The 27113-nt window shown below is 43.6% G+C and overlaps 1 protein-coding gene across 7 annotated transcripts in view; it reads left to right on the plus strand.

Annotated features, from left to right (window-relative positions):
- The window catches only part of RYR3 (ryanodine receptor 3), a 1751462-nt gene that overhangs the window by 290680 nt on the left and 1433669 nt on the right, over positions 1 to 27113 (plus strand). The window lies entirely within an intron of this gene.

Raw genomic sequence — 27113 nt, forward strand, 5'->3', positions numbered from 1 at the left:
TCGCGTGTGGTTAAGAGGGGAGTATGGTGTATACATACCATAAAATACACCTATGTCATTCCTGCAGAACCTTTTTCACACCCCTATCTTGCTCATAGTTGACTCATCCTTCCACCCCTCTGTCTCCTTCTCCTTTCACGCTTAAAACAGAACGTTTTGTCTTCCAGCTGTGCACACCACCTTTCTGTGCTGTGTCGGCACTCTATCCTTTTAATATTAGGTAACTGGTATTTCCGACCTTCCTGCCATCCCACTGTGTGTTTAACACCATACTATAACACATAGATTATGCTTAATCACTGCTTCTTTCCTTTAAAATATCCCTTCGCTTCCTTTCGCATCTAACTCCAAGACAGAAAAAACATGGGATGTCTTGAAGCTCCCCCGCACCTTCTTGCTTCTCTTTCCACTTCCCCAGTTACTGTTGCAAGGGCAGCTGTGATGAAATGACGGTTGCCCTGCAGGAGGACAGGGAGGAGTAGTGTCTTAAACACCTACTCAGCCGCTCAAGACCACTAAACCAGCAGAGATCCCATTCATAAAGATTAAACAAGCACAGCCCGCCAGGTATACCTCTTTCATCTCTTAGGATAGCGCAGGCTGAGGGCAGACTATACCCTCCAGGAGGGGTGTGAGCTAATACAGTTGCAAGACAAACAACAAAAGTACAGTGGTATAAAAATAAAAGAATGCCCACGCAAAAACACTGAAGGCTCACCCCTGTAAAGGAAACACAGAAAATGGAGACTTTGAGAATAAAGGGCACTTTGGGTTAATAGCCAGAGATGCTGCAAAAGATTTCAACAGCAATGTTAATGATCAAGGATATGTCTTTAAAATGAAAAACGTGTTGGTGTAAAACTCACTAAGGTCTTTTTAAGGTGGCCTTGGAGGACAGATCCTCTTCAAATACCTTTGGATTTCTTGACTTTGGGACTCAGCAGCTTCAAGTCTGGCTTATTGGCATTTTTACTCAGTCGAGTTGGGGCATTTTGAATTAGTGGTTCCTAGTAGATTGCAGGCGTAGAGTTGGGTCAAGTCAGCTTGAAGTGGTCCAACAGTGTGGCTCAGTCGCAATAGGGAAGATCAGCTTGATCAGGTGAATTGCAGACAGGTGTTGGGTCAAGTCGGCATCTCAAATCAGTCGAGTCAGCCTGAGAAGCTCCAACTGGGAGTTGTAATGCTTTGGCAGAGAAACAGTGAGAAGGTGCACAGGCAGGCGATTGGTCCAGCCAACAGCTTGACAGAAGATCAGAAAGTGGTGAGTGTCAAAAACACCTACTGTTACTCCTGGCAGCTCGAAATGCACCTCAAAGTGGTTGAGCTGGCTCAAAAATGGATCAAAGTGGGGAACCAGGATCTAGAGGTGCTTCATGAATTCCGGGTGCTATGGAGGCCCAATCCAGAAGCTCCACATACCAGTCAAGTCCTTTCTTTCTGCATCTTCCCGCCAGGCAGGTTTTAGATCACACTTGGAGGGCGACAGCAGATAAGTCCCTACAACTAAAATGTCCCTTATGCGCAATAATCATCTCCTTTTTTTGTCTCTAGATGGTACCCCTCCCTCTCCTCCCCAAGGTAATACCTCTCTATCTCTGCTGCCAAACAATTTGTCTCTCTCCAACGAGCCAGGACCTCCCTCCTGCTTTACAAAGCTGTGACTCCTCCTATACCACAAGCTTCTTCTCTCAGCCATTCTCCTCCCTCCATACATCTCGCTCTGCCTCTTTACTGCACACCATTATCTCCCCCTCTCTGACATCCACCTGTGCCCTATCCTGGCAAGAGGCCTTAAAGATGGGGCTCCCGAAATCTGCTGTTCCCCGCCCCCTGGGTGGTACTTGGGAACATTAGTTGTACATGTGCTGTGTGGACTGAGGTACCCACTTATTGGGCCATATGCTCTGGGTCATCTGGCCTGTAAGGGGGTGGGCTGTGGCTTTATCATGGCCAGCCAAAATCTGGGATTCTAAGCTGGACAGGGATATGTAGGTGTTCTCTTTACTCCACCTCTAGAGTCATGTTTCCTTGCCCTGCTTAACTGTGGGTTGCTGTGTTCTTCCAGTGTGTGAACATTCCTTCAACAAATGCTTTGGGTAAGCCAGAGAGGTGAACTAGTTGATTTAAAGAGCCTTCATTGCGTAAACATTGATGCATTTTATCTCCTTCAATGCTAGCCGGTACAGAAGAATAACGCTTGGCTGTTTTTACTCATGCACGCGTGGCACACATAATTCTCTGTAGGACGTGCTTCGTGGGGATCTCACAAACTGAGCATTTTCCTCTGGAAGTGATCCTCGAGGGCTAAATGTAACAAACCCATTGTCTCGGTTTGTGCAATGTTGAAACTTTGTTACCTTAAAGAGAAAGGAGTCGTGTTTATCATCAATTATTTGGGTCTGGCTAGCCCTAGCTCCAGGCTTCCTTCACCCTATCTGGTCCTTGCTTTTGCCCCCTTCTGGCTCTAGTGGCTCTAAGGTCCCCTGAAGGACCCCCTAGGGCCCAGATGGGACTGTCCACAGGCAGGAGGCTTTATCACATAAGACTATAGCAAGTTCACAATGCTACCTTCATGTCTTAAACCTAGTTGGTCAATCTGACACTGAAACCATGAAAGAAACATCTCTGGATCTACTAGTCTCACACAACCTCACATCTTCTCACCCACACAAAGAAACAAAAACTCACTAAATGGAACATTCTCCTCTCTACACATGCTGACATTCCAATAGGCAAGACCTGTTGACAGGCCAATTTACCATGCACTTTGGGGTCATAAACTAGCATAAACAAACACATTGCCACACACAACACCCCACTGCCAAAAAAAAAAAAAACCACACACACACACACACACACACACACACGCGTCACTCAAGGGCTTCCTCATTCACATCCTTCATCAGGCACTCATCCCCATTCATCCCTCCCCATCAGCCTGACACTGACAGTTTCCACATGTCAGATCTTCATGAATTGAATTCCATGGCAGCGGATGGCCCCACAGCCCCTCCTTAGCATGCAGCAAATGGCGGGGTAACAAACCTCAGTAAAATGGAAACGAAAGGGGAACGGGACTTAATAATAAACCACAATCTCTTCTCGTCTCATTGAGATCTGTACAGAAGAAAAAAGTGAAAGCAAGTCATAGAATACTACACTCTGTCGACCTGTGCTCACCCAAGGCTATGGCTGCTGAACTGTAACTGTAATCTCCCAGCCGGTGTTGGTACTATTCCTTGAAGCTCTTTATCTGCAGTTTCTTCTTAGGAACTCCATACAGAATAGACCATGGAGGATTTGGGAGGCATTGCTGTCATATTTATGGTATGTCTTTTGGAAGATTATCCTCTAGGGTTTAGGTACAGAAGTCCACTCGTGGCTTGTTTGGCTAAGTGACAACTGCCCACAGCTATCTTGCCCTATCTCAATGCCTAACCTTGTAAAATAACTATTTATAGACCATAGTAAAACCAGTTTAGATGTATTTAGAGTCCTGATTCCTGAAGTGTTCCTTGGTGTTAGCTGTAGCTCCTATGAGATTTTGCCAGGAACAGCTTTTAATTTAGACCAGCGAGGCAATGCGTTCTTGCAAAATGAGGAAGAGTGTCTAACCAGTGCAATTGTGAAGCTGCCAAAAAACTCTCACTGGCACTGTGTAGAGTCTCAAAGAGCACATCCATGGAAGAGGTAATTAGCGAAGCAGTCCAAATTCGATTTCAAAGGGACTTGTTTTTGGCACTTAGTAGTCTATCAGTCTGAAGGTCTTCAAGCAGACAGTGTCTGTGTTCTAAATAGTGCAGCCCTGACACAGGGACTATTTGTCTAAGGTTTACACACTTTAAAATGGAAGGTCAAACGTTCCTAATGGGCGAGCGAGCCCTCCACAGTGCTGGGCTCCAACCGTAGAGCCCGGAGCTTGTCCCAGGCAGCGAACCCTGATCCTTCATCATTACTACTACTGTCTTGACACAGATTAGGCCCAAAATCAGAGGAGCGTGAAAGAGGACCTGTTGCCTGATTCCTGTTGAACAAAAACACAGTTATTGAACGTGGTGTAACCTTCTCTAATGCATGATGTAAACTTGACCTTCAGATCATTCCAAACCTTCCCCTCCATCTTGGATTTAGGTTGGCCTAACCCCTTATATAAAGAACTGAATAAGGGGCCGGGGAAGTATGCACGTAACCAAACATCCACTCAGTCCAGACACCTGATCCCCACATTACAAATATATCCTGTGGGTAAAACAGCCTCCAACCTTATGTGTAAGCACCATCCACTGTGACCCGTACACGGACTTGTAAGACTTGAGACCACTCTTCTGCAGACAGCTAATCTCGATAGCTTCCCCCACCTCCTCAAGAATAATTGTGGCTAAACATTCACTCCAATCACCACTCAAGAACTAGGTGAACATGAAAGAAAGATTCTGCTACTCTAAAAGAAGAAAAATGGGGGCGATTATTGTTCCCCAAAAGACATCGACTAACCTCAAAGTAGCGTGTGCTGCTCGCGAATACTGCACCACTAAAGTCCCACTCGACTTCTGTCTCTACACCTTGACACAGGTGACATTGATTTAAAGAACAAAGCATCATTTAAAGCAGCCTGACATTGTGCAATCCTCTCTCCCCTTTACTTGTCCAACAGCTATAAAGCTATACTTTTTAACATAAATCAACAAAATAAAAGACCATATCGACATCCCAAATGCTCCTGATAACCATGATATGTACCTTTCTGCTACATCACACATGGCAAGCCTTTGACTTCAAGCCTCGTATCATAGATGTCCTTCATAATATCTCCAAGATGAAACCCAGAATTTATGAGAATAACCTCATACCTTCCATGCCCACACTGAAGAGTTGGGAGGCCCCCCTCTTCTGAAGAAACTCTCCCTGAACCCAGATGAATTCTCTAACTGCAAGCCCATCACCCAGCTCCCCTCCTGGCGAAAGCTCTTGAAAGAGCTGTGGCTTTTCAGCTGCAGGACCCTGTTCACACTCATAGTCCATATTATGTCTACAAGTCAGCCGAGGATCTGCTTCAGCAGAAAGACTGCACTCTAGGTCACTGGCAACGCACACAGACCCATGCCCCTTCCTTCTGTAACGTTTCTACTGCATGCAACACTGAGACACCAAACTCCTTGTTTCACCCTGTCCATCTACATAGGCATTGCCGGTATAGATCTGCAGCGATTTTCGTCTTTTATCGAATACCGTGTTCAAATGGAGTCCTCCATAATCACACTCTTCTGAGCGCCATACCTCATCTTCCAAACCTCCAGAGTGTCCCCTTTGAACTGTAACCCCTGCCAGTCCTATGTAATATTGTAAACATCTCCATCTAATTATAGCTGAGTGTCATCTGCCTCTGATATTCTGAATCTCCTCCCCCCCATTGAACTCCATCCAGCTCTGGCTCTCTGCAGCCGATCTGAAGCCGAGCCAGATAAAGAGAGAGTGTGTCTTCCTCAGTGGTTGCTCATTTCACCATTGGAGACCGATCTGCTTTGCCAGAGTGGTTCTAGAATGATGCCATCCATGCTCACGCAGCGTGCACAATCCATGGAGCTATCTTTCTAGGACCATGCCAACAAGAGAGTGCGGCCTGGTTTCAAAGGTCTTCCTGTAAGAAAAGCACATCACCTGTCATCCTCTAACTTTCCGTTCACTGTATGCGCCCTAATGCCCTAATCACTGGTCCACCTGAATCCACTCTGGCCTCACTTAAAGCCATCTTCCAGGCTGCAGCATCCCTCATCTCCGGCCCGAGAAAAATGCAGTACCAGTGCTTATGACAGCGTCAGATGACCGGCACTTGCTTTCCCATCTGCACGGATCAAACTGAAGTCTCATTTCGTCTTATTCACGGTCTTACATACCAAGAGTTAGGGTGGCCTCACAGAGAAACTCCCCACAACCCACTCCACCCGAAACAGTGCTAGGGGGCAAGAGTTCTTAGTGTGCGCTTTGGGATCTGGGAGAAATTCCCCCTCAGCTGTCACACAAGCGTTATGGTGCATTGTGCTTTTTACTGGGAATTTGTATAGCAACACAATCGATCCTGGGGCTGTGACAGGAAAGTCTGACTGGCAAAAGGGGAACAAGACCCAAGAGAGAAAATAACCAAAAGTCCCAAAAGCAAAGCAAAACATCAGTAGGACAATGGCAGGGGCTTGAAAACGATGCCAACTCCTTCCTTTAGTAACGGAAAGCACACTTTAGATGCCTCTCTCTCTCTGAGGGTAAATGTAAGCATACATGCACGGAATCGGATGCAATTAAAGATGAGGCTCTGCCAGTGGAACCTGAGCCGAGCAGGCCAGGCGCCAGCAGGGGGGCCAAGGGGGCCAGGCCGCCCCAGAGCCAGCCCCTGGCCCCCCCTACAAAGGAGGTCATGTCAGTGGTGTAATACGCCATTAGTAACCAAGGTAGTGGGGGGTGGATGTCACTCTAAACATTCATCAGCAACCTCAGAGACATCATTCTGGCTGAACTGCAGGAGGCCCAACCAGGATTTGTTTTCTTGTCCTAGACAATGATTTATGCCCCACAGCTATGAAAGTACAAATGACCTGGGAGATGGAGGGCCATTCACAACTCTAAGTGAGGTAGCACACATATTCAAGCAGGCTGCCTACAACTATTTTCTCAAACCTAAAATCACAATTTTGGTTTCTGTAATTTAAAGTATGTTTATTTTTTGTGGGAACATAGTGGTTTTTCACATCATGCTTAATAAAATGGTTAATTATATCAAACAATAAAAAATGACAGTTAAAGTAGCTTGAACACAGATTTCTGCAGAAGGTGCGTCAACTGACTGGTGGCTCTTACAAATTAAATTCAAAGTATATATTCTGCTGCATTAACTACTTGAGTACAAGTGAAAAGATAAGATTTGTAGTAACACACATTCAATTCTGGAGGGGAAGAGTGTAATAAAATTAAAAAGTGATAGATGTAAGGCTTTGAATTAAACATTACCACTACCGTTTCTCTGCGCAACATTCCATTTCATAATTCTGTAGTATGTACAGGGGAGTTGCTAGGCCTGGAAAAGACCCGGGGCTACGCTGATGTCGGAACTGTTGGGACTGGGGGCTAGCTAGTCTTTTGGCAGTAGCTCCTGAGATTCTATCCGGGGCTACAACCAAAAGATCAGGGGCTATAGCCCCCTTAGCCCCCCCCCTAGCAACGCCCCTGAGTATGTATGTGCCATTACAGAAGGGGACAAGCCATTGGCAAATTACTTTTGGTGCTGCCACCAAAATGTGCAGTTCAATATCAATTGCTAGGCTGTGTTCCATCTGCACTGGAACACAAGTAACCACATGCATTTGTAGGCCCTGTGGTCTAGCAGTTTGCGACGGGCTTCTGATATTAGTGACAGGGCCAAGTCTGATATGCAAACAATGGTATGGAAGGCTGGCCAGAGCAATGACAGTGGTTCTAATTGATTCAGAGACATTTTACCTGTTAGGTGCAACCAGAACACATGCTGTGAAACACTGATAGGATTGCAATACAATGTGAGGAGAAACGCACACTCTATGGGGGTGTCTGGTCAGTTACCCACCTAATGACTAGCCATGGCTATGTCAATGCCTCATCACCAAAACCCAACCTTTCTAGAACTTTTGAGCAAGCTCTATCACAAACTAAAACCAAATGTGTTGCTGTATAGGGCCTGCCAGTGTTATATCTAAGCATTCTTTTGAGTGTTTAATTACTTAATTGCCTCTGTAAATGAACTCCTGGTTCTCTTAATGCGTGTCTTCAGCCAGTTGATTTTCAATATATTTGTCAATACCTCAATAAACACTAAAGTCCTGTCTTAAACAAGCAATCACATTCCATCAGTTTTTGCTTGTGCATAGGTATTAGCCGACATTTGCCAGGCAATGCAATCATATGCCCAGTTACTGGTACCATTTTCCAGCTGTTGCCATTTATGGCCATTTGGTACCCGCATGTGGTACCCTTATGGCAGTGCCTGGCAAATGCCTATCCATGCCTAATCAAAATCCCAAGCTGTTGGCTTTGCCAATGCATGTTGGCTTCCGTTTGTCTCCCTAAGTGAACGTGTATATGCCCAGATGTGGGTGTCTTGCTTGCTATGCCTAGGGAATCAAGCTGAACCTCACTGTGCTGGTCCAACAAGGCCCTACCTGAAAATGATAAGGCTAGGTTGGCAAGTATTGACCAGTTTCAGATTTTCTCATGCATACTTACCAGTGGGGCTGCGACTTAAATAGAATGTATCTTTGTTTGGAAGCCTAGTCTATTCTGCCAGAACGTTTCGTGGTTCAAACTGATAGGTACTGACTTGATAACCTCATTCTGTAATCTGTTTGAGTAACTTTACAGAATTTGCATGCAAACAGAATATGTAATGCTTGTTGTGAGATTTGTTTGGAAAGCATGATGTAAATCCTGGGTGCTAGGTGTTTATGCAGTGCCAGAAATGAAACATGAACACCCATAAAATAACATAAAAGAAGAGCGTTTTCTATAATGTTGCGGGCAAAGTATAAAAGGTGCACATCTTTTATAACTAAAAAGCAGTATTTCAATATTTTCTAAATAGTGCCATCAGAGGTGAATTTAACATCTGGACAAGGTTAAAATGACAATGCCCCCCACCCCCTGTTCTATCCTCTCCCCTTAAATGCAAATAGCATGGCTGAACAGGCCCTACCATTGAGATTGTTTCTTTTTAACGTGCCTCAGAGGCAGATTATTTACAACAGGAAGTGCTATGATATGCTGATGATACTGTGCCTTTTCCCTTTATCAGATGACCACTCCAAACACTCTGAGGTCATTAATGCCACATACAGCTAAAATCCAGCTGATGCTGTATAATGGCCTAGCCCTGAATAACTCAAAAACTGAGAATATTATCCCGGGCACCGGCCCCAAGTGGCGCCAGCTTGATCAGTCCTATTGATTCTTTCAAATTGTAGACAGTCTGCTCCCCACTTTGAAAAAAGTAAAAACCTTGGGGATCACTATTGACCAGTAGTTCTCAATGAGGTCCCATATCAGTGGCCTAGTGTCTAACTCAGCATACTACATTACACTTTTGGCACAAATCAGACCATTCCTTGAGGCCTCCAGTTGTGCCACCCTAACCAGGGGGATCATTGGGAGCCGCCCGGACTTCTGTGCCAGCAGTCTACTTGGGGTAGACAAAGGAGAATTCAATTGTCTGCAAGTTGTGCAGAACAACGCAGTGAGGGTCGTTATTGGTATGTGTAAGACAGATCATATTTCAACAGCACGCAGAGCATTACATTGGCTCCCCATTAGAAAGAGAATCAAGTTTCATACCCTTTGCATTGCACATGCTTGCATGTAGGGTCTAAGCCCTTCTTATATGGAAGCACATTTGAAGTGGCTATCTAACAGGCATAATCTAAGATCCAATAACACTGGGTTGCTTTTCACCCCGAAGGCCAAGCTGGTACAGGTGCAAAATGGATGCTTCCCAGCCGCAATTCCTCACTTGTGGAATACTCTTCTGCCTGATTTGAGGCTGTGCGCCAGTCTTCCCAGGTTCAAATGTGTCCTGAACACCTTTCTTTTCAAGTACATTGATCCTTGGCCTCCACTAGTTTCCCTCAGGTTTCTCCTGAGGCCTCTCTGAGCTCTGTTTTTATTGTATGTAATGTCAGCGCTCTTATGCCTCCGGGGCCACTGTCTTAGCGCTTTAGAAATAAATGAAAGATGAAAAAAGGTAAAAAAGCAGGGACCATTGCTGTGGCACATTAAACAAAAAAAATTATATAGGGTTTTAAGAAGCTGTTTGGGTGATTAGTAATTAAGGGGATACAGAACACGCTCTGTGAAACAATAACCTTGTTATTTCATTTCACTTTGTGGCTGTATCAGACTTTTTGTAAGTTCTCATTAATTGCTATGCTGGAGCTTATAGGATTCCATTCAGGATGGGGAAAATAAAGCTACAGTCATAGGGGATTGTTTTCCAGGTCAAGCGGGGTGGAAGAAGTGGCACTAAATGCATTTAGCTCCACTTTTTATAAGCTGTAGGATTTTGTATGATTTGATAGGCGAAGTTGGAGAGCAGATCAAACTTAACAAGTTCCCCCTGCCAAATCCGATTGGTATTCCACCAGCATATATTTTTATGTTGGCAGAAAACCAATGGATTCCTATGGGATCTGCCTGACTTTTACACCAGGCAAAAGTGGACAGAGTCAAAAGGAATCCATTGTGGATGGCTCTCACAATCGTTAATTGTGGAAGTGATTTACACTTTTCCAGACACGTAGTGGTAAAGTAAAGAGCAAAGGCCATTTTCGCCTGTGTTTTACTCTTTACTTTTCCAGTACTTGGTGGAAACAATTAAAATTAATGAATGGCCCCTTTTGCAGAAAAGTGCAAACAGGAGAATTCTGCTCTATGCAGTTTATAATTCAAAACAAAATGCCCCTCTTAATCTTTTCATCAACATGTTTCTAAAATGATGAATACATTGTCAGGTTGTTTTATCATGTGACTTGAGCACTTTTAAAGTAATCTGTATATAATTGAGCATTATTTTAGGTATTCAAAGCTAAAATTCAACATTTATTTGTACCAACTTGAGCTCAGAAGATGTGTAGTATCTAATTTTCAGGCTAGTCTGAAATTATGGCTTTACCACTTAACCAAAGTGTGTGATCCTGAGCATTTTATTTTTCACTATGCCTTGCTTGTTAAAATGAGGTGCCCCTAGAAGTGATTCAGTTTGAATTATAAGCTATTCCAAAAAGCCTCACTCATGGTTTAATGGATGGGCAGAACAGGCATTAGGACACACACACACACACACACACACACACACACACATCTTACTTTATCCGGCCCACATTTATAGAACAAATTTGTATCATTCAATACCAAATCAAAGTAAACACATCATGCAAAGAGACATCATGGACAATTGCATATTATAACCAGTGTATAAACAGTATGTACCAGACAATGATGTACAGGGCAATGGCAGGGGAGCAAGGCCCTCTCCTTCATGCCACGCCCCACCAGGAGCGATACCAGGATGTCGGAAACCCCTCAACCAGCACAGTCTGCCTCCTGATGCAGCCCTAGCACTGTCTTGCACTCTCAACTCAATTAAAATGTTTGAAAAAATGCAACAAAATCTAACATTTTGTGTTTAAAATGTAATAATTTTGGACATGAAACATTGATGGGAAACATTCAGAATGGGACTACTGTAGGGGATCAGTTGGAAAGGAGGGGGGGGGGGTTTGTGGACTGGGTGGGTGAAGGGATGATTGTATACATGTGTATCCTATTGGAGGATATGTTTTTGTGCTCTTAATATTGTTAAGATCAACAAGGCTACCTGTATTGATTGGGCATGGTATGTTCTGTTCTTGAAAATAAAAATTAGTTTGAAAAAAATGTAATTTTGTAGGAAATAAAATCTCCTATTCCTTGCTTCAGTATTCTGGGGTTTATGGGGGTATATCTTTAACATCAAGATGGAAGGAGCACAAGCATCTCCTCCGGGGTCTGCTGGGAGTAGCCACAGTGCTCAGGAAGGTTTTGTTGGGCAGACACCATCTGAGATGGTACAAAGACTGGGGGCCTCACTGCTCAGCGGAAGATGAGGAGGCATCACCCTAAATTCTCCCAAGCCAGGCCAGGAAAGGTGTGCTGGGCGCTATTGTGAATAGGTGGAAGGGTAGGTAAATGGGAACGGTGGTTAGGCAGCTGCAGGAAGGTGACTGGATGGTGAAGGAGGATCCGATATAACAGAAAGGGTAGAGCAGATGGGAAGGGAAGATAGGTAGATTGAAGTTGCAACACTATTTGCCTTGCTTCCCTTTTGCTGTCTACTGTTTTTTATAGAGCAGTGCAAATGGGAAATCTGGATTCACGCCAGCACTTTAATTAGGGTACTCCTAGACCTAGACCCACACCCAATGAAATGTGGGCCCCCCTGGTCAGAACCCTGGCCCACCCAGATGAAAATTCCTGGAGCCGGGTCTGGAGCCGAGACACCAGAGCAAGGCTGGATCCAACGCGAGTATGGGCGTGCTGCTGCTCCTATCCCTGGATGGATCATGGTTATGGCTGCTGCTCCTATCCCTTGATGGATCATGGTTATGGCTGGTGCTCCTATCCCTGGATGGATCATGGTTATGGCTGCTGCTCCTATCCCTGGATGGATCATGGTTATGGAATGCTGAGTTTTCCTGGGGTATTCTGGGGGCATGGGAGAAAATCAGTAAAAGTCAAAGAGGCAACATCAAGTAAGGGTCACCTTTATTCTGTAGATGAGAGAGCGCAATGAGCTGTGCAGTTCTCATGCATGGGGACTTGAAGGCACTGCCCTTCGTAGCTTCTCCATTTAGACCCCTGGATGGAGCTCAGGTTGCAGAAACAGCAGGAGTAAGATAGCATACCTCACCCTGCCTAACAGATCCAGAAGGCAGGAATACTACTTCATGGAGAGGCAGAACGGGTCAATGGCGCCGATTTACTGGGAACTGGCCAACTAATAGTGCCTAGAAACGGAACATCGGAAGAGCTCTACGCCCCACGAACCTCAAATCATTATTCAGTATGCTTAACAATATACTTGATTGACGGTTAAAAAGAGTTATTAAACCCTTATTGGCCGCGGACGTGGACAGTGCTGGCTGTTAATAACCTGGTTAACACCCCGAGCAAAGCCAGGGATGTGTTCGAGAGTTCAGGTCTTTAATAGGCTGATATGATGCAACTGCAGGAAGTAAGGCCATTCTGACCTCCGTCAATAGACTGGATGCTTTCTTTCTTTAATTTAGGGAAACATGCTCGTGTGACCAATACTATGTGTTTGGAGCACAAACATATTTTTCTTTTTGGAAATAAAAAGTGTCATACATGGCCACACTGCGATTTGAAAGAGGGCTCCTTTACACATGAAACAGTCCCCTTTCCATGTTTATTGACATGAATGACAGGTTGACGGTTCTGGGTGACCAGATTTTCAAAATACTTTCAAGGACTATGCTTCTTCTGTAGTGCCAATAAACACGAAATAGTGGTGAAAACACAAATATAGGTCCTTAATGACAGCACTCGCCAACATGAATGAGGCAGAATGGGCAGAGCAGATCGAATTAATTGTTTTTAAGCGGGCTCACCCTGGACAACCTCTTCACTCTTTCAGGAAGGAATCGCGGGTGGTGGTGCTGCAGTCCAATCACGGTGTCGGTGAGGGGCATCCGGTGGCGCAGTGGGCACTATCCTGGTGTCGTCATCTGGGACAAATGCGATGATGATGACAATCCCCAGCTTTTTAAAGGTCCTGTAATCTTACCTGCCCTGAGCCTCCTGTGACATCAGGGCAGGTGTCGCGGTGACTGGGAAAGTGGATCCTACGAGACCTTGAGAGGAGGAATGAAGATGCGACCATACGCAAACTTACAACAGCAGTGCCCATGCTCACCAAGAGGCGACCGACCTGTCTTCAGGATTTATTCATCGCGTCCCAGCAAAAACGAGGTTGGTATCCACTCATTCCCCAATGACTAGGACCGCGTCTTTATAGTTTAAAAAACTCAGGTCACTGGGAGGAAGGGACAAAAACCAGGACAGAACTGGCAAAACCGGGATGTCTGGTTACCCTACTAAAGAGTCCAAGAGTTGCCTTGCTGAGGGACGGAGGAAGCACTACAGGTGCCTCGCAGCTAAGTTTAAAAAAAATGAAAACTGGAGGCACACTAGGCCCTTCCATGATCTACACAGATGTGCAACCCCATCAGCTGGGGGCCACATTCAGAGCAACTTGATCGCCCCGGCCTAGCTCGCCTGGTGCTCATTTTTACTCATGCTCTGCTCTTTGATTCTCCAAACGAGTGATTGGGTCCATCATTGGGCAATAAGGAGGTTGGAAGTTTGATGTGGTCGTTATGTGATGTTCGAGCCTCTTTGCGACTTACACAATTGTTACCTGTTGCTCTGCCCACCTAAAACGCGTTTACATCTTGTTTATTGGAAAAAACACGAGTACAAAGTTGGCATAGTAAATATGTACACATAAGAATAAAATAAAAATAGGAGTTTAACCCCAAAAGCGGAAATGCTTCTTGCAACATGAATACAGTGTGTTCTGTTATTGTATGTTACCTTAAGAGAGGCTGATGGCACCAAGTCTTCAGGCTCCAGGCTCAAATCTAGTGATGTACTTTCTGGGAATTTCTAAATTGCATTTCAGCTACCTTCACTATCCCTTGTTCAGCTGCGATTCCGACACACTTGGCATTTTGTAAAGGCTGCTGAGAGACTCTCTTTCTGTTGTTTTAATTAGCACGTTCAATTATTTATAAAGGTGCTGTTAATTACGTGGGGAATTGATGCACCACTAGTTCACACTGTACGCTCATGTGACGTGAAGCTCATTCCGGAAAATGAAAAAGCACGTTTTCAATCTGTATAATACGAAATTACTGCATTGCTACAAGGATAGTAGAGCATAGCCAAGAGTTATTGCAGAACCCAGGGTGAACAGATTTAATATTAATGTTTATCTCTATTTGTAGTCCGCTCATAGCGCTGGCGGGGGGAGAGGCATTGGCTATGACAGAAAAGCCACCGGGTGAGCGTGGGATAGCCCAAGCTTTTTTGATTTTTAGTAAATAAACTTACGGTAGTAATTCTGTTTCTGAAAGGGAAGTTTAGCAGACCCTTCTTTCATGAACGTGCCAAAATTACAGTGCAAACGTGTGCCTGTTCACAGACAAACGTGTGCCTGTTCACAGACAATCTCCGCCCAACCCTTCATTGGCAGAGGGCAGATTCAAAGGTCACATGTGCATTCCTGACAGCTGCTAGAACACAAAGCTGCTGCAGATAGAGGTGGCGTTTTAATCTTCTACACTTTGGACTCAAAATCTTTAAATAAAAGCCATGCCTGGTTGTGGCATGGTGAATACCAAGAACACACAATTACAAAAGCATAGTAATTGGATCTCATTCTAGTTCTCAGCTATGATAGGGATGTGAATTGGCTGTCTGGCCTTGGTTTCCCCACAACAGCCATGTGAGACAATGACCAGGTAGCTGCCTTCTGATCCACCTGGAGGCAGGGCAGCACCTTCCTCCCAGGGTACAGGGGTCCTCCCCAGAAGGTTTCCAGGGAATCTATGCTTCAAAGGTTGCACTTGCCTAATAAAGACACTCTCACACCAATGTGCTGATCACTGGAGTCCTTTTGAAGTCAGCAAACATGGGAAGGTGGCAGATTTAAAGTAGCCAGAGGGGAAAGGTAGGCTAATAGAGGGTTTCCATATTCTCTTTTGAATTTTTATTATTAACATATGTAATAAATCACAATACAGGACAGAGAAAATCATAAAACAACATCAATATTAACATTACATTCCCACCCAAGCCCCCTTCTTCTCTGCACTATTCTCATTAGTACATTTCCAAAAATCTCCCCTTATACCATCAGTTTATATTTCCTTTGAACTTTATAAATGACTCTTTCGAAGAGCGAAGGTTTATGCATCTCTTCCATTCAATCATCCACTCTCGAATGGATCACTGATTTCCATTTTCTCAAAATTAATTTCTTAGCCATCAAGGACGCCCTGAACAACCACATTTTCTGTGCAACAGATAGATCCTCAATTAGGGTATCCTCACCCAGTATTATTGTCTCAAAAATGTAATCCAACAATATATTGAGTACTTGTTAAAGATAACTATCAATGCACCCCAAGTGTCTCTTACCCTGGTGCAATCCCAAAGCATATGTTCCAGGGACCCCATTCTGTGTGCACACCCCCATCAATTATCTGTGCCAGCCATTCCACGTTTTCATGAATGCTCCGGTGTCCAGTAGACCCTATGTAAAAATCATAATCTGTCTCGATCTATCACCCATGTTCAATGAGGAAATGCCAACATTCTTACAAATGTTCACCAAGCGTGAATCAGACATTTCTGTAGTCAGTCTCTGTGACCAAGCATTCAATAGTGATTAATTATTCTGTTTGGCAGTACATTTTTATATCTTTAATGTCTGATGCCCCTCCCCCATTATCTACTCCATGAAACTCCTAAATATTATTATAACTTAAGTCTTTATAAACCACTCTTTTTAGTGGTCTGTATTCATGTCTACTACGATTAGTCATGTTTTTTTCATGTGTAAATTGGTTTCCATTAACCATTAGGTCCACAATCCATTTGATATCATTTAGAAACCAATCTGGTCAAAACAGCATTCTACCCCCTCTCCTTCAGTGCAAGGTTAAGCCAAATCCAAGAGCCCAAATGCCTGTAAGGATCACCTCCTAATGAAATACAGAGATTCTTCCAGGCCCACCTCAAGACCTCTGTCAATGGGGAGGGTACAGGAATTCTAAAATGTGCCTGATAGCATACGCTAGCTGATAAGCTTGAAAATCAGGTATTCCCATACCACCACTTTTGCCTGTCTGCAATGGAAGCTTCCAGAGATTGATGCGTGGTGGTTTGTTACCCCAAAGGAAACCCTGCATGACCCTCTCAGTACTATTCATCACAGAATTAGCTGTAATTAAGGGAATCATTCGGAGGATACAATACATTTTTGGCAACTTTTCATCTTCAAAGCGTTGACCTTCCCTCACAATGATACGTCAAATAGCTTCCACCTCTCCAGGTCCAACTTCAGGTTAGATACCACTGTCTTCATATTTTCCATCATAAATCTTATCAACGTCACACGTAAGCAATATGCCTAAATACGTGATTCTATGCGGTCACCAACGAAAACCCAGTCTGATCAAATCAGCCTTTCAACGGTACTTCGAAACTGTCATAGCTCCCGATTTACTCCAATTAATCTTAAATCTTGACAAGCTTTTGAAATTGCCTATTTGTCTTGTCAAGGCTAGTAAAGAACTGCGCAAATCTCCCAGGACCAACAGCAGATCATCACCTTATAGCCATATTTTGTGGCATACACTCCCATAGTTGACACCAACAATTCTCTCATCGCCTCTGATTGCCAAGGTCAATGTTTGCATCGCCAACACAAATAATACAGGTGTAGAGGAGTTGATGACGGCATCTCTAGTGCCTACCCCTTCACCTCTGTCATACTAGAAGCAAAGGAGGAAAATTGCATGGCACCAGGTATCGTCCCAATACCACACCAAAGATATGAGAGTTGTTATGCACTCAATCCAAGTAACAAGAGAAACATGCATGCAGAGACGAAGAAATCATATATACAAAGAAGATAAGTAACCAGACGAGTCGTAAATGTATATATGGAGAAACGCAAGGTAGCTGAGTTACATAGAAGATTGCTGCAGTATAAACTATAACATGAGGAAAGCATCCATGATGAAAAGATGGACGTCGGATCGTGTCAAAAACAAACCAGGGCCACAGATCAGAAACGCTGCAGAAAACAGCTTCAATGCAAGAAACAAAGAGTATCTGTTTTACCAAGACTAAGGATGAAACAACAAGACATAATTGGAAAGCACAAAGACAGTTAACCAGGATAAGCTATGAACGAAGGGCACATTTGTCTTAGATTAGGCAGGAGCAAAAACATCTGCAAGTGCCAAGTATTGGACAATTAAGAGTGCAGAAAGCACAAGTTAGACGGAGCAACCAAGTCTGTAGGGGCCAAAATGAGTAATAGACCCTGGAATAATTAAATCAAATAGCAGTAAATAACAGGTCTACATTGACAAATTTGTGGTCTACTGACAGGTGATGCAGGACTCGAAAACAAGGTCTATTCATTAAGCCTCAGATGAAGATAGTGGTGTACCCTGACTCCCTTAAAATCCCAAAGAAGAAAACAGCCAGCAAGATCAACTACAAAGGAGAAAGCTTGGCTCATGATCTGACTGATGAGTGATGGTAGGCTAATTGACCAATGTGGGCAGTGGTCTGACGTTGCTCTCTGCACCTGGGTTTCGTTCTGTTCATGTGCTGCTATTGAGCCGAATGTTCAAGGTTGGGAGAGTATGCCAACCAATCAGGAGCGGCTATGTAGCAACATTCTATACAATGTTGCAGAAGCCAATCCGCTGTTATTAATTTTATAATCAGTATTATATTTATTTAGAGATGTGTCTACAAGATAAGGGGCAGCCAATTGATGTAATTAACACTGATACATACTATAGGAATATATGTTTCCCTAACCAATTCCACCCATTGATAGGTTTTACTGTTTATCACATAGGATGATGTTATAGCTGACGTACATCGAAGTATAAAGTCTTTGTGTAAAAGAAAAGTAACTGAGAGTGATTGAGCTGCATTTTGTATGTCACCAAATTTCCCTACTTTATTTGAGCTGACACTAAAGTAGTAATTTTCAACCTTCTAGCCAATGCCTTCACTAAGATCCTGTTATCAGTGTTTATCAGGCTAGTCAGTCTATAGCTCCATGGTACAGTGTGGTCTTTATCTTTCTTCAGGAACGTGGAGATGATCGCATTGTGTGTAGATTCTTGGAGAACACCACTGTCCTTTAATGCTTTATACATTTCCCTCCCCGATAAGCTGGAATACAGAATCAGGCATAATCTTATAAAACTCCATTGGATGGCCGTCAGGTCCTGGGCATTTTTCTGTGTTGAAACTATATGTCGATTTCTTCAATTCTTCACTTGAGGGGTCCTTATCTAGGTTTGTCCTCTCCTGGTCAGATAATGAAGGTAACTGAAAATCTTGAGAGAAAACCAGATGTCACACAAAGCTCCTCCCTATCTGATGTATATCATTTCTTAAGGAATGTATCACTCTCTAACATGCATAGTCTATGTGCTAATAGCTTGTTACATTTCTCGCCACCTTCAAAGTATGTACATCTAGTATGAAACAAGGAGTATTCTGCTTTTTCAGAGATCAATTTATTAATTTCATATTTTACCTGTGTCAGAGATCTTTTCTTTATTCGGATTCATCACAACTGAACTCTCTAAATCCTTAATCTATTGTTCTAATATCTTTATGATTGCATCCTTTTCTTTGCACCCTTTGGTCGAGAGACCAGTCAGAAGCCCTCCCCTGCTACATTTGAAGGCTTCCCATACCATTCTCATTTCTATTTCTCCAGTCATGTGCACATCAATAAAAAACTGTGCTTCATGAATAACCATCTCAGCCACCTCCTTGTCCTCCAATATAGAGTTGTTCAGCTTCCAGAAGGAGCTCGGCTGAATCTTGAATTGCAAGGAGATGATTGCTTCAATTGGGGCATGATCCGATATGTGAATGCGTTTGATGTTGCTCTGGAGATAATTTGTCACCGCCAAGTCAGCTGGCAGCAGATACATTCTCGAAAAGGTGTCATGTGCATTGGAGTAAAAACTGTAGTCTTTCTCTGTGGGATGATCTAATCTCCACACATCAACTAAACTCTGTTCAGACACCAAGTCCTTCAGTGCCACTGACTGTTGGGCATTAATCCTCTGAATGGCATGATTACTTCTATTACGATTGAGTATGCAGAAAATGACACATATTTGGGAATTGAGGTGAATAATAGTCATTCCTACCTGGGCATTATTGAGACCAAAACAAGGAAGGCATGCCAACTAACACTTATGCTTTGAAAATGTGTCACCAACACTGCAGGGTATATGATTCAGGTAATCCTGATATTTTATAAACAGTGCTATAGCCCCATGATATTGTATGGACTCGAGGCAATAACTATGAGAAACCTCAACTGGCTAGATGGTTAGGAAGGAAGGTTTTGGCATATGGCCCTAAAATTAGCACACTTCACACCCATGGAATTTTAAAGATTAGAACTGGGGATTGTCTCCCTTATTACTCAGTTGCATAAGAGAAGAGCCATTCTATACCTGAAGTCTAAAATGTCCCCAATATGCCCTTTATTAAGCACGTTGGGTAAGCATTGATGACACCATGCTCGTATAAAGGGGACGAATTTTGAAACCTTAAACATAGAGATTTTTAGAACTATAAACTGGACGCCCAAATCGAACTTGTGGGTTAATTTTGACTTGGTCAAAGCTTCATTCTCTAGAAAAGCCAACAAATGGGATTGTCTTAAAAACTATACCCACGTGACAAGCCTTCGCAGTTACAGACAGGTTGCGCAGGTGGTACATAAATATATGAAGCCGCAAACATATCTCCTACAGAGCCCTTGACCTGCAGTACTCCATTTATTATTAAGATTAAGAATTAATCAACTGCCACTATTGGCAAGCAGAGGGTCGCAAATGGGTATCCTGAAGGAGTTAGGACTGTGTTGTTTATGTAAATCACCTGAACACATGGATACTATGCGACATGTGATGAACAAATGTAGAACACTTGGTTCCATTTACATGTGTTTATTAGGAGACAGAGTACACCATTACGACTCAATAAAATCAGACTCCTTCTGGGATTATTGTCTAAATTCGGAGTCAAGCCAAATGCACATTGCAATTTATCACATTTGGAAAACAATAGGAAAACAGTTGGGTATTAAGTCATTATACAACATATAGCACGATTGCCTCCTTTGCCCCCAAAAGCCATTGGTTCATCCGAGCCGGGAGGCGAAACCGGCCGTCCCCAAAGGCCGTACAACAAGGCTGATGAGCCTCTTTGCAGCTCCGCTGCAACAACAAGGAACATCATGCACCAGAGGGCCTCCTAAGGGCACAGAAGCCCAGGCCCATTCATCGGCATCCTCAGCCACAGCAACAAAATCACCCCAAAAGATGGCTGCCACAGTTATGCCTGACCCTCCACCTTCCACCTTCATTGAATGAGCCTCGCGATTGGCTCCTTTGCCCCCAAAAGCCATTGGTTTATCTGAGCTGGGAGGTGAGGGTGGACGTCCCCAAAGGCCGCACAACAAGGCTGATGAGCCTCTCTGCAGCTCTCTGCTGCTCCCTGCAAGATCCACAGCACCAGGTTTCCTTTCACGATGCGAGCCATCGTCAGTTGTTCGATCAATACATAAGAAGCCAAGTCAACTTGTCAAATGATAAAATGAAACCCGCAAACCATACAAGCTCTACACTTCTCTGTAATTCTAGTAAGTCTGCCGCCTTTTACATAAATATCTGCAAAGCAATCTTTATCCCACAACTGCAAACCACACCTTTCCTCCCACCCTGCTGAGCGCCTCCTATCGTAGAGCCGAGCAGCCTGCACTGAACACGACCTCTACAATTCCGAAAAGGCTTATTCACGCCTCACATCATCCAGAACAATTAGAACTAAATGCAAACAAATCTCCTCAGGCCTTGCCCTCCAAGTCGTGACATATCGCTTCTATCAACAGACACACACACCTTCTACGTAGTGAACAACCAAGTGTACCCCACTCGCACCCCATTTACACAGCAGCAAAACTTCAAACTTTGCCAATGAACATACATCAAGCCTACCTGGTATTATCTGCCCCATATTGACGCCCCTAATACAAGTACAAATCAACATTTGTACCTCCAGGGTCGCACCGCAACTGGACTTCATTACTTCAACTATCAGGATCCTCCCAACAGAAGCTGACAGTCAGCACTGCCACGCAGCTACGCCTACAATAAACAATACTCAATCAGGCGCACCTCATCACAAAATGCTGTGCGCCCCCTTGCAGCCCCAACTGTCCTTCTGGCACAAGCTGGACCTGATCCTGTGATGGCCTTTCCTATCACCTACAGGACAACAGCCCCTGACTCTCTCACTAGCCCTTCACCTTCGGTAACCACGCGCAACAACAAGGTACCGAAATTTAACCTTCACACCATCTCTGCACAAAATGATGACCACTGCGCCAGCCCTGTAATCAATGATGATGTTTCCTAATTTGCTGCACAAGATGTTTGCTATAATGTTGCAGAAAAAGTTGACCACTGTGCCAGCCCTGTAACCAATGATGATGTTTCCTAATTAGTTCTTCACCTATAGTAGACTCCCACACTTGGGCTTCCTTACCAAAAGCACTCCCATGAACTGAACCTAACACCCATCCTGATCAGCAACTCAACAATACTGCCCCCCACAACAGAGCTTCTCCCATAACCAAAACTAAGAGTAACACACTGTCTGAAAGCATTGTCAAATTTGCTCTGATCAATGCTTGATCACTCCCAACCCACACCCTAGACATACATGACCTCCTAACGATCAATTACCTTGATTCCCTAGCTAGCACCGAAACATGGCTACACCCAGCCTCAGGCCTAGCTGTAGCCCTGGCCTTACCCCCTGACTACACCATTTTTAGAAGTGATAGATCCATCACCAGAGGTGGAGGGACTGCCCTCATAGCAAAAAAAACATGTACACATTAGGCAACTTAACACCTCGCTCAACGAACCTTGCAACATCCTTTCTTTAAAATTAACCATCTCCCCCATCAACACCATTACTAGCCACATAATATAGCTACTTCCTGGTGCCAACACCTTTGAAGAAGACCTCCTCCAGACTTTAAGTCATACCTTAAAGCTCTCTTCACAAGTAATTCTCTTAGGCGACTTAACCTTGGACTCAGCGACCTCACTGACCTCCCAGCAGCTTTCCTTGACAACTCGCTTCTCACCCTAGGCTTCTGTCAACATATCAACAGTCCCACACACATCAAAGGTTGCCCACTAGACTGGCTAGTGGACCTTAACCGCAATATCACCATCAAGTCCAACACGCCATGCCCATGGTCGGACCACCATGTTATCACATTCTCTATTCCTGTGGCCAAACATTTGAAACCTCCTACCAAATGGCTACCACCTTCTTTGGCTCTCAACTCGAGAAAATGTACCAAAGGCATCCTACCTCTTCTCAACTCACTCAGATTGGAAGTTAACTCCTGATCCTCAAATCCTAGCTCACCTCTGCACCAACACCCTAGCCGATGGTGTCACTACCATTGCACACCTAACCCATTAAAAAGCAAAATCTACCTTGCATGTTAACTCCTGGTACTCCCAAGAACTAGCTGACCTCAGATCTATGAAAAGAACTACAGAATCCTGCTGGAAAAACTCTCCCACTGACACCACCAAACATGAATTCATCAGCCTGGCCAAACAATACAAACAAGCCATCATCGAAGCCAAAGCATCCACCTTCAACACAAGAATTGCCAATGCCAACTTCAATACGCGAGAGCTATTCACTATCCTTATAGAGCTACAATCGCATATTCCTCAGATCTGCACCGGAAACAAAGATCTTGCATGGTGCACTAGCATACAAAACGCTATGCTGCAAAAAATAGCAAAATAGCCACCAAACAATCCAATCACAAACACATCCCCCATAACATTCCTCCCAGCAACAATATCAAGTACGACACCGCCAGCTCAAATTTAACAATGTAACCACCCAGGGCACACTACAGATCTTGAAATGCCTCAAGCCCTCGAGATGCAAAGGAGACATTTGCCCAGCCCCACTTGTCAAAGATTGCGCAGATGCTCTAGCACCAATCATCACGGCATGTATCAATGCTTCATTCACCACAGACAAAGTCCCCTCACTGCTTAAAGAAGCATGGGTTCTACCATTATTTTAAAAAAAAACTCAGTTGATCCTGCTATACTGAACAACTTCAGACCGATCACAACAGTACCTTGCCTCCTGGAAATACTAGATAGAGCTGCCTAGGTCCAGATCCAATGCCACCTAGAATGAAACCAAATCCTAGGCACCCGCCAATCAGTGTTTTGCCTTGGCCATGGCACTGAGTGAACCTTATTCAACCTAAAAAATCAGATGGATGACATCAGAGACAAAGGCAAGCCTGCCCGGCTGCTCCTCCCTGACCTATCTGTGGCATTTGATCTAGTAGACCACAGTATTCTATGCCATCACCTCACCTCTTTAGCTGCCCAGAATCAACAGCCGAGTCATGATGGTCTTCTCTGATGAAGCATGTGCGGCGCCTGCTCCCATTAACTGTGGAGTGCCCCAAGGCTCATGTGTCTCCCCCACGTTGTACAAAATGTTCACGAAACATTTTTTCGACCTCCTAGATGCCCAAACGATAATTTAAACCAACTATGCGGATGACACTCAAATCTTACTCCATTATCGGAAATTACACCAAAGATTCTGCCCTACTAAACTCCACATACACCGCCATCCAAGCTTGGATGGCGACCAATGGCCTTTGCCTTAATGATGAGAAGACCAAATTACTTTTAGTCGGACCTCACTCTGTACTAAAAAAAACTTGAGCCAGAATATCCTGCCTTCAACATAGATGGCCCTAAGAACACTGTATCGCATGCTGTTAAGGCACTGGGTGTATACGTAGATGCCACTCTCTCTCTCGCTCTCTCTTGCCAAGTTAATGCCATATACTCTTCTGCAGCATACTCAATCAAGGTCCTCATCGCAGCCAGACCTTACCTATCAGAAGATAGCTACCTTACCATTGCTCGGGTGTTGTAGATGCCAAATTGGACTACTGCAATGCCCTCTTCACAGGCACATCTTCCAACAACTTACAAAAAATCCAGACTATCCAAAATAATGCCCTACGAGGTGCTCTAAACCTACATAGATATGATCACATATCAGACGGTAGGAAAACGGCACACTGGCTTCCCATGCGGCAAAAAATCCCATTCAAGGCACTTGCTATCACCTATAGGTGTATATCTAAAACGGCCCCACTGTGTCTTACCCAAATAATTGTTATGCACCAAACAGATAGACCTACCAGAAACCCCTACACCCCTAGACTAGTACAACCAAAGTACAAGCGCACCAGAGTGGGAGGCTCCAGCTTCCCCGCCCTTGCCACTAAACACTGGAATGCACTCCTTCAAAAACTAAGAGCAGAAGAATCCACTGGTCATTTTCGTAAAGCCCTAAAGACTTGGCTTTTCACCTAACAACCTGTCACTCACAGATTTATTCCAGTATTCTAATCTGCACCCTCTCTGTAGCCTCTGAAGAATAACTGTCATTGTGATATATACCTGCTTTAACATGTATCTCTGCCAAGTTAAGGATTGATGAAAGTGCTGGCCCACAGGCTCCATGTAACTGGTTTCAAATGCCCTGATGCCTGAGGGATTGTGTACGCTATATAAATTGAAAAATAAATAAATAATAAATAAATAGCCATAGTTGTGGTGGGGAAAATAAGAGCAGAGGGTGTAGAACACTGTTTAAATCTGGTAAAACTCTTCTGAAGTATGTTAAATGTTCTGCCATCCTGTAAAAAATGTGTTGGTTCTGTGTGTTTTGGGTGTTCGACTTTTAATTGTTAAGTGATAGACAACAGTACGACTCAATATTATCAATTGTGTGGAAAATATTCTTTTAAGAAAACTTTGAGTAACATTAATAATTTTATGTTGTATTATTTATATATGAAATTACTTAAATGTTGTTAATTAATTTTTTGAAGTTCTTTTGAACTATAAACAAATAGAGATAAATAAATAGTGGGTCCATCACATCCTTAAAATCTCCACCTGAAATGATATTATTCGATAACGGTGGTACATTTCTGAAAAAGGATCCATTATCCACTGTGGGTGCATAAATATTACATCATCTCAACAAAGACCCCTGTTTATGAATTGTCAGAGCAATCAATCTCCACTCCTTGTCTACGTGTTCAGAGGTCAAATCATTTGGCAAGTTCCTTCATATTAAAATAGCCATGTCTCTCAAATGTGAGTTAAATAATGGCCCATAAACCTGCCCCACCCAGCTTCTCTGAAGTTTGGTTGTTTCCATCTCTTTAAGATGGGTGTCTTGGATCAAAGCAATATCTGCCTGCAGGCTATTTAGACAGCGAAGGATCCTTTTCCTTTTTAAAGGGTTGTTGATTCCATTTAAATTCCATGACAAAATCCTAAGATCCTGTTTAACATTAGACATGATATCAAAGGAGACACAAACTGTACTAAAATGGAGAAATACAAAAACACTGGCAAATAGTGCACCAGGAAGAGGGATAACCCAAAACCCTCTTGTGGGAATGCCCACCCCAAACAAGAAAAGCCTACACTTCAAGAACATTGAAAACCACCCACGCCCTCTACCCCCTCAATGCAAAAGAACGCCAGTCCTTTACAGGAATTCAAATAGATGTCATCCATTTCAAACTATGACTGGTTATAGCACAGTGCTCAATAACCACCATGTCCCACAAATTCGCCAACCTGACATACAGTCACTGTAAGCATTTTGCAGGCTCTAACTCAAGTGAACAAATCACACATTCCACCTTAATATTTGTTTGCTTATTTATTTTAATTCTTATTTTGAGCAATACGCCCATAGGCCTCAGTGCACACAGACAAAAACATAAAACAATACAAAAACATAACATAATCAGAAAGAAAACACAGTAGCAAGGATTTATCAACGGTCCAATAGCAGATTCAAGTCAGAGGGCATTGTTGGAAGCATTGTTACAGATAACCAGACACATGCTACAACCAGCACACAGCCAGCCATCTGTTGTTTAGAGGCTTTATTGTTCAAATCTAGGTCCAAGTAGTCAACACTGGTCAGAGTTTCTTGTACCAGATGTAAAAACAATAACCAGTATATGGACCAAAATTCCACATGTCTATTCAATTGGAGCAATCAACTATATTGAGAGCAAATACATAAATAGATAAATATATGAATAATTGCTACCTCTCCCCATCCCACCCTTTGCGATGTTATAACAGACCCCACTTCACAAATCACAGTAATCCGCAAGTCTTTCCATAGAAAACCACCAGTATATAAAGCGTAGAAATATAGATGAAAGCCAAAATGGAGGTGGGGAGGTAATTGGAGCACACCTCACTCCAGCATCGCCTCACTTCATCAGATTGTCAATGTAAATGGAGCAGCGTGACAAAGCTCTATCTGGATCAGAGAATGGTATACCAGCATGCCAGAGATTGCTCGGGGATTCCACATTCTTGGTTTCTTCTAGGAATCTCAACAACCTCCTGCGCACCCAATTTCCTGCAGACACAGCACTATGGGTATGATGTCAGAAGACAAGGCACCCTTGTAGCAACAGGCTGGATTAGACCCTTACAGCAGGCTTACTTTGGCCCAATCCCTTGTGACATTTTGCCTTAATAAGGAGAGGAAACACTCACCTTAGA

This window comes from Ambystoma mexicanum, chromosome 14 (assembly GCF_040938575.1).
Source record: "Ambystoma mexicanum isolate Mex_15411 chromosome 14, UKY_AmexF1_1, whole genome shotgun sequence".
Classification (NCBI taxonomy): Eukaryota; Metazoa; Chordata; class Amphibia; order Caudata; family Ambystomatidae; genus Ambystoma; species Ambystoma mexicanum.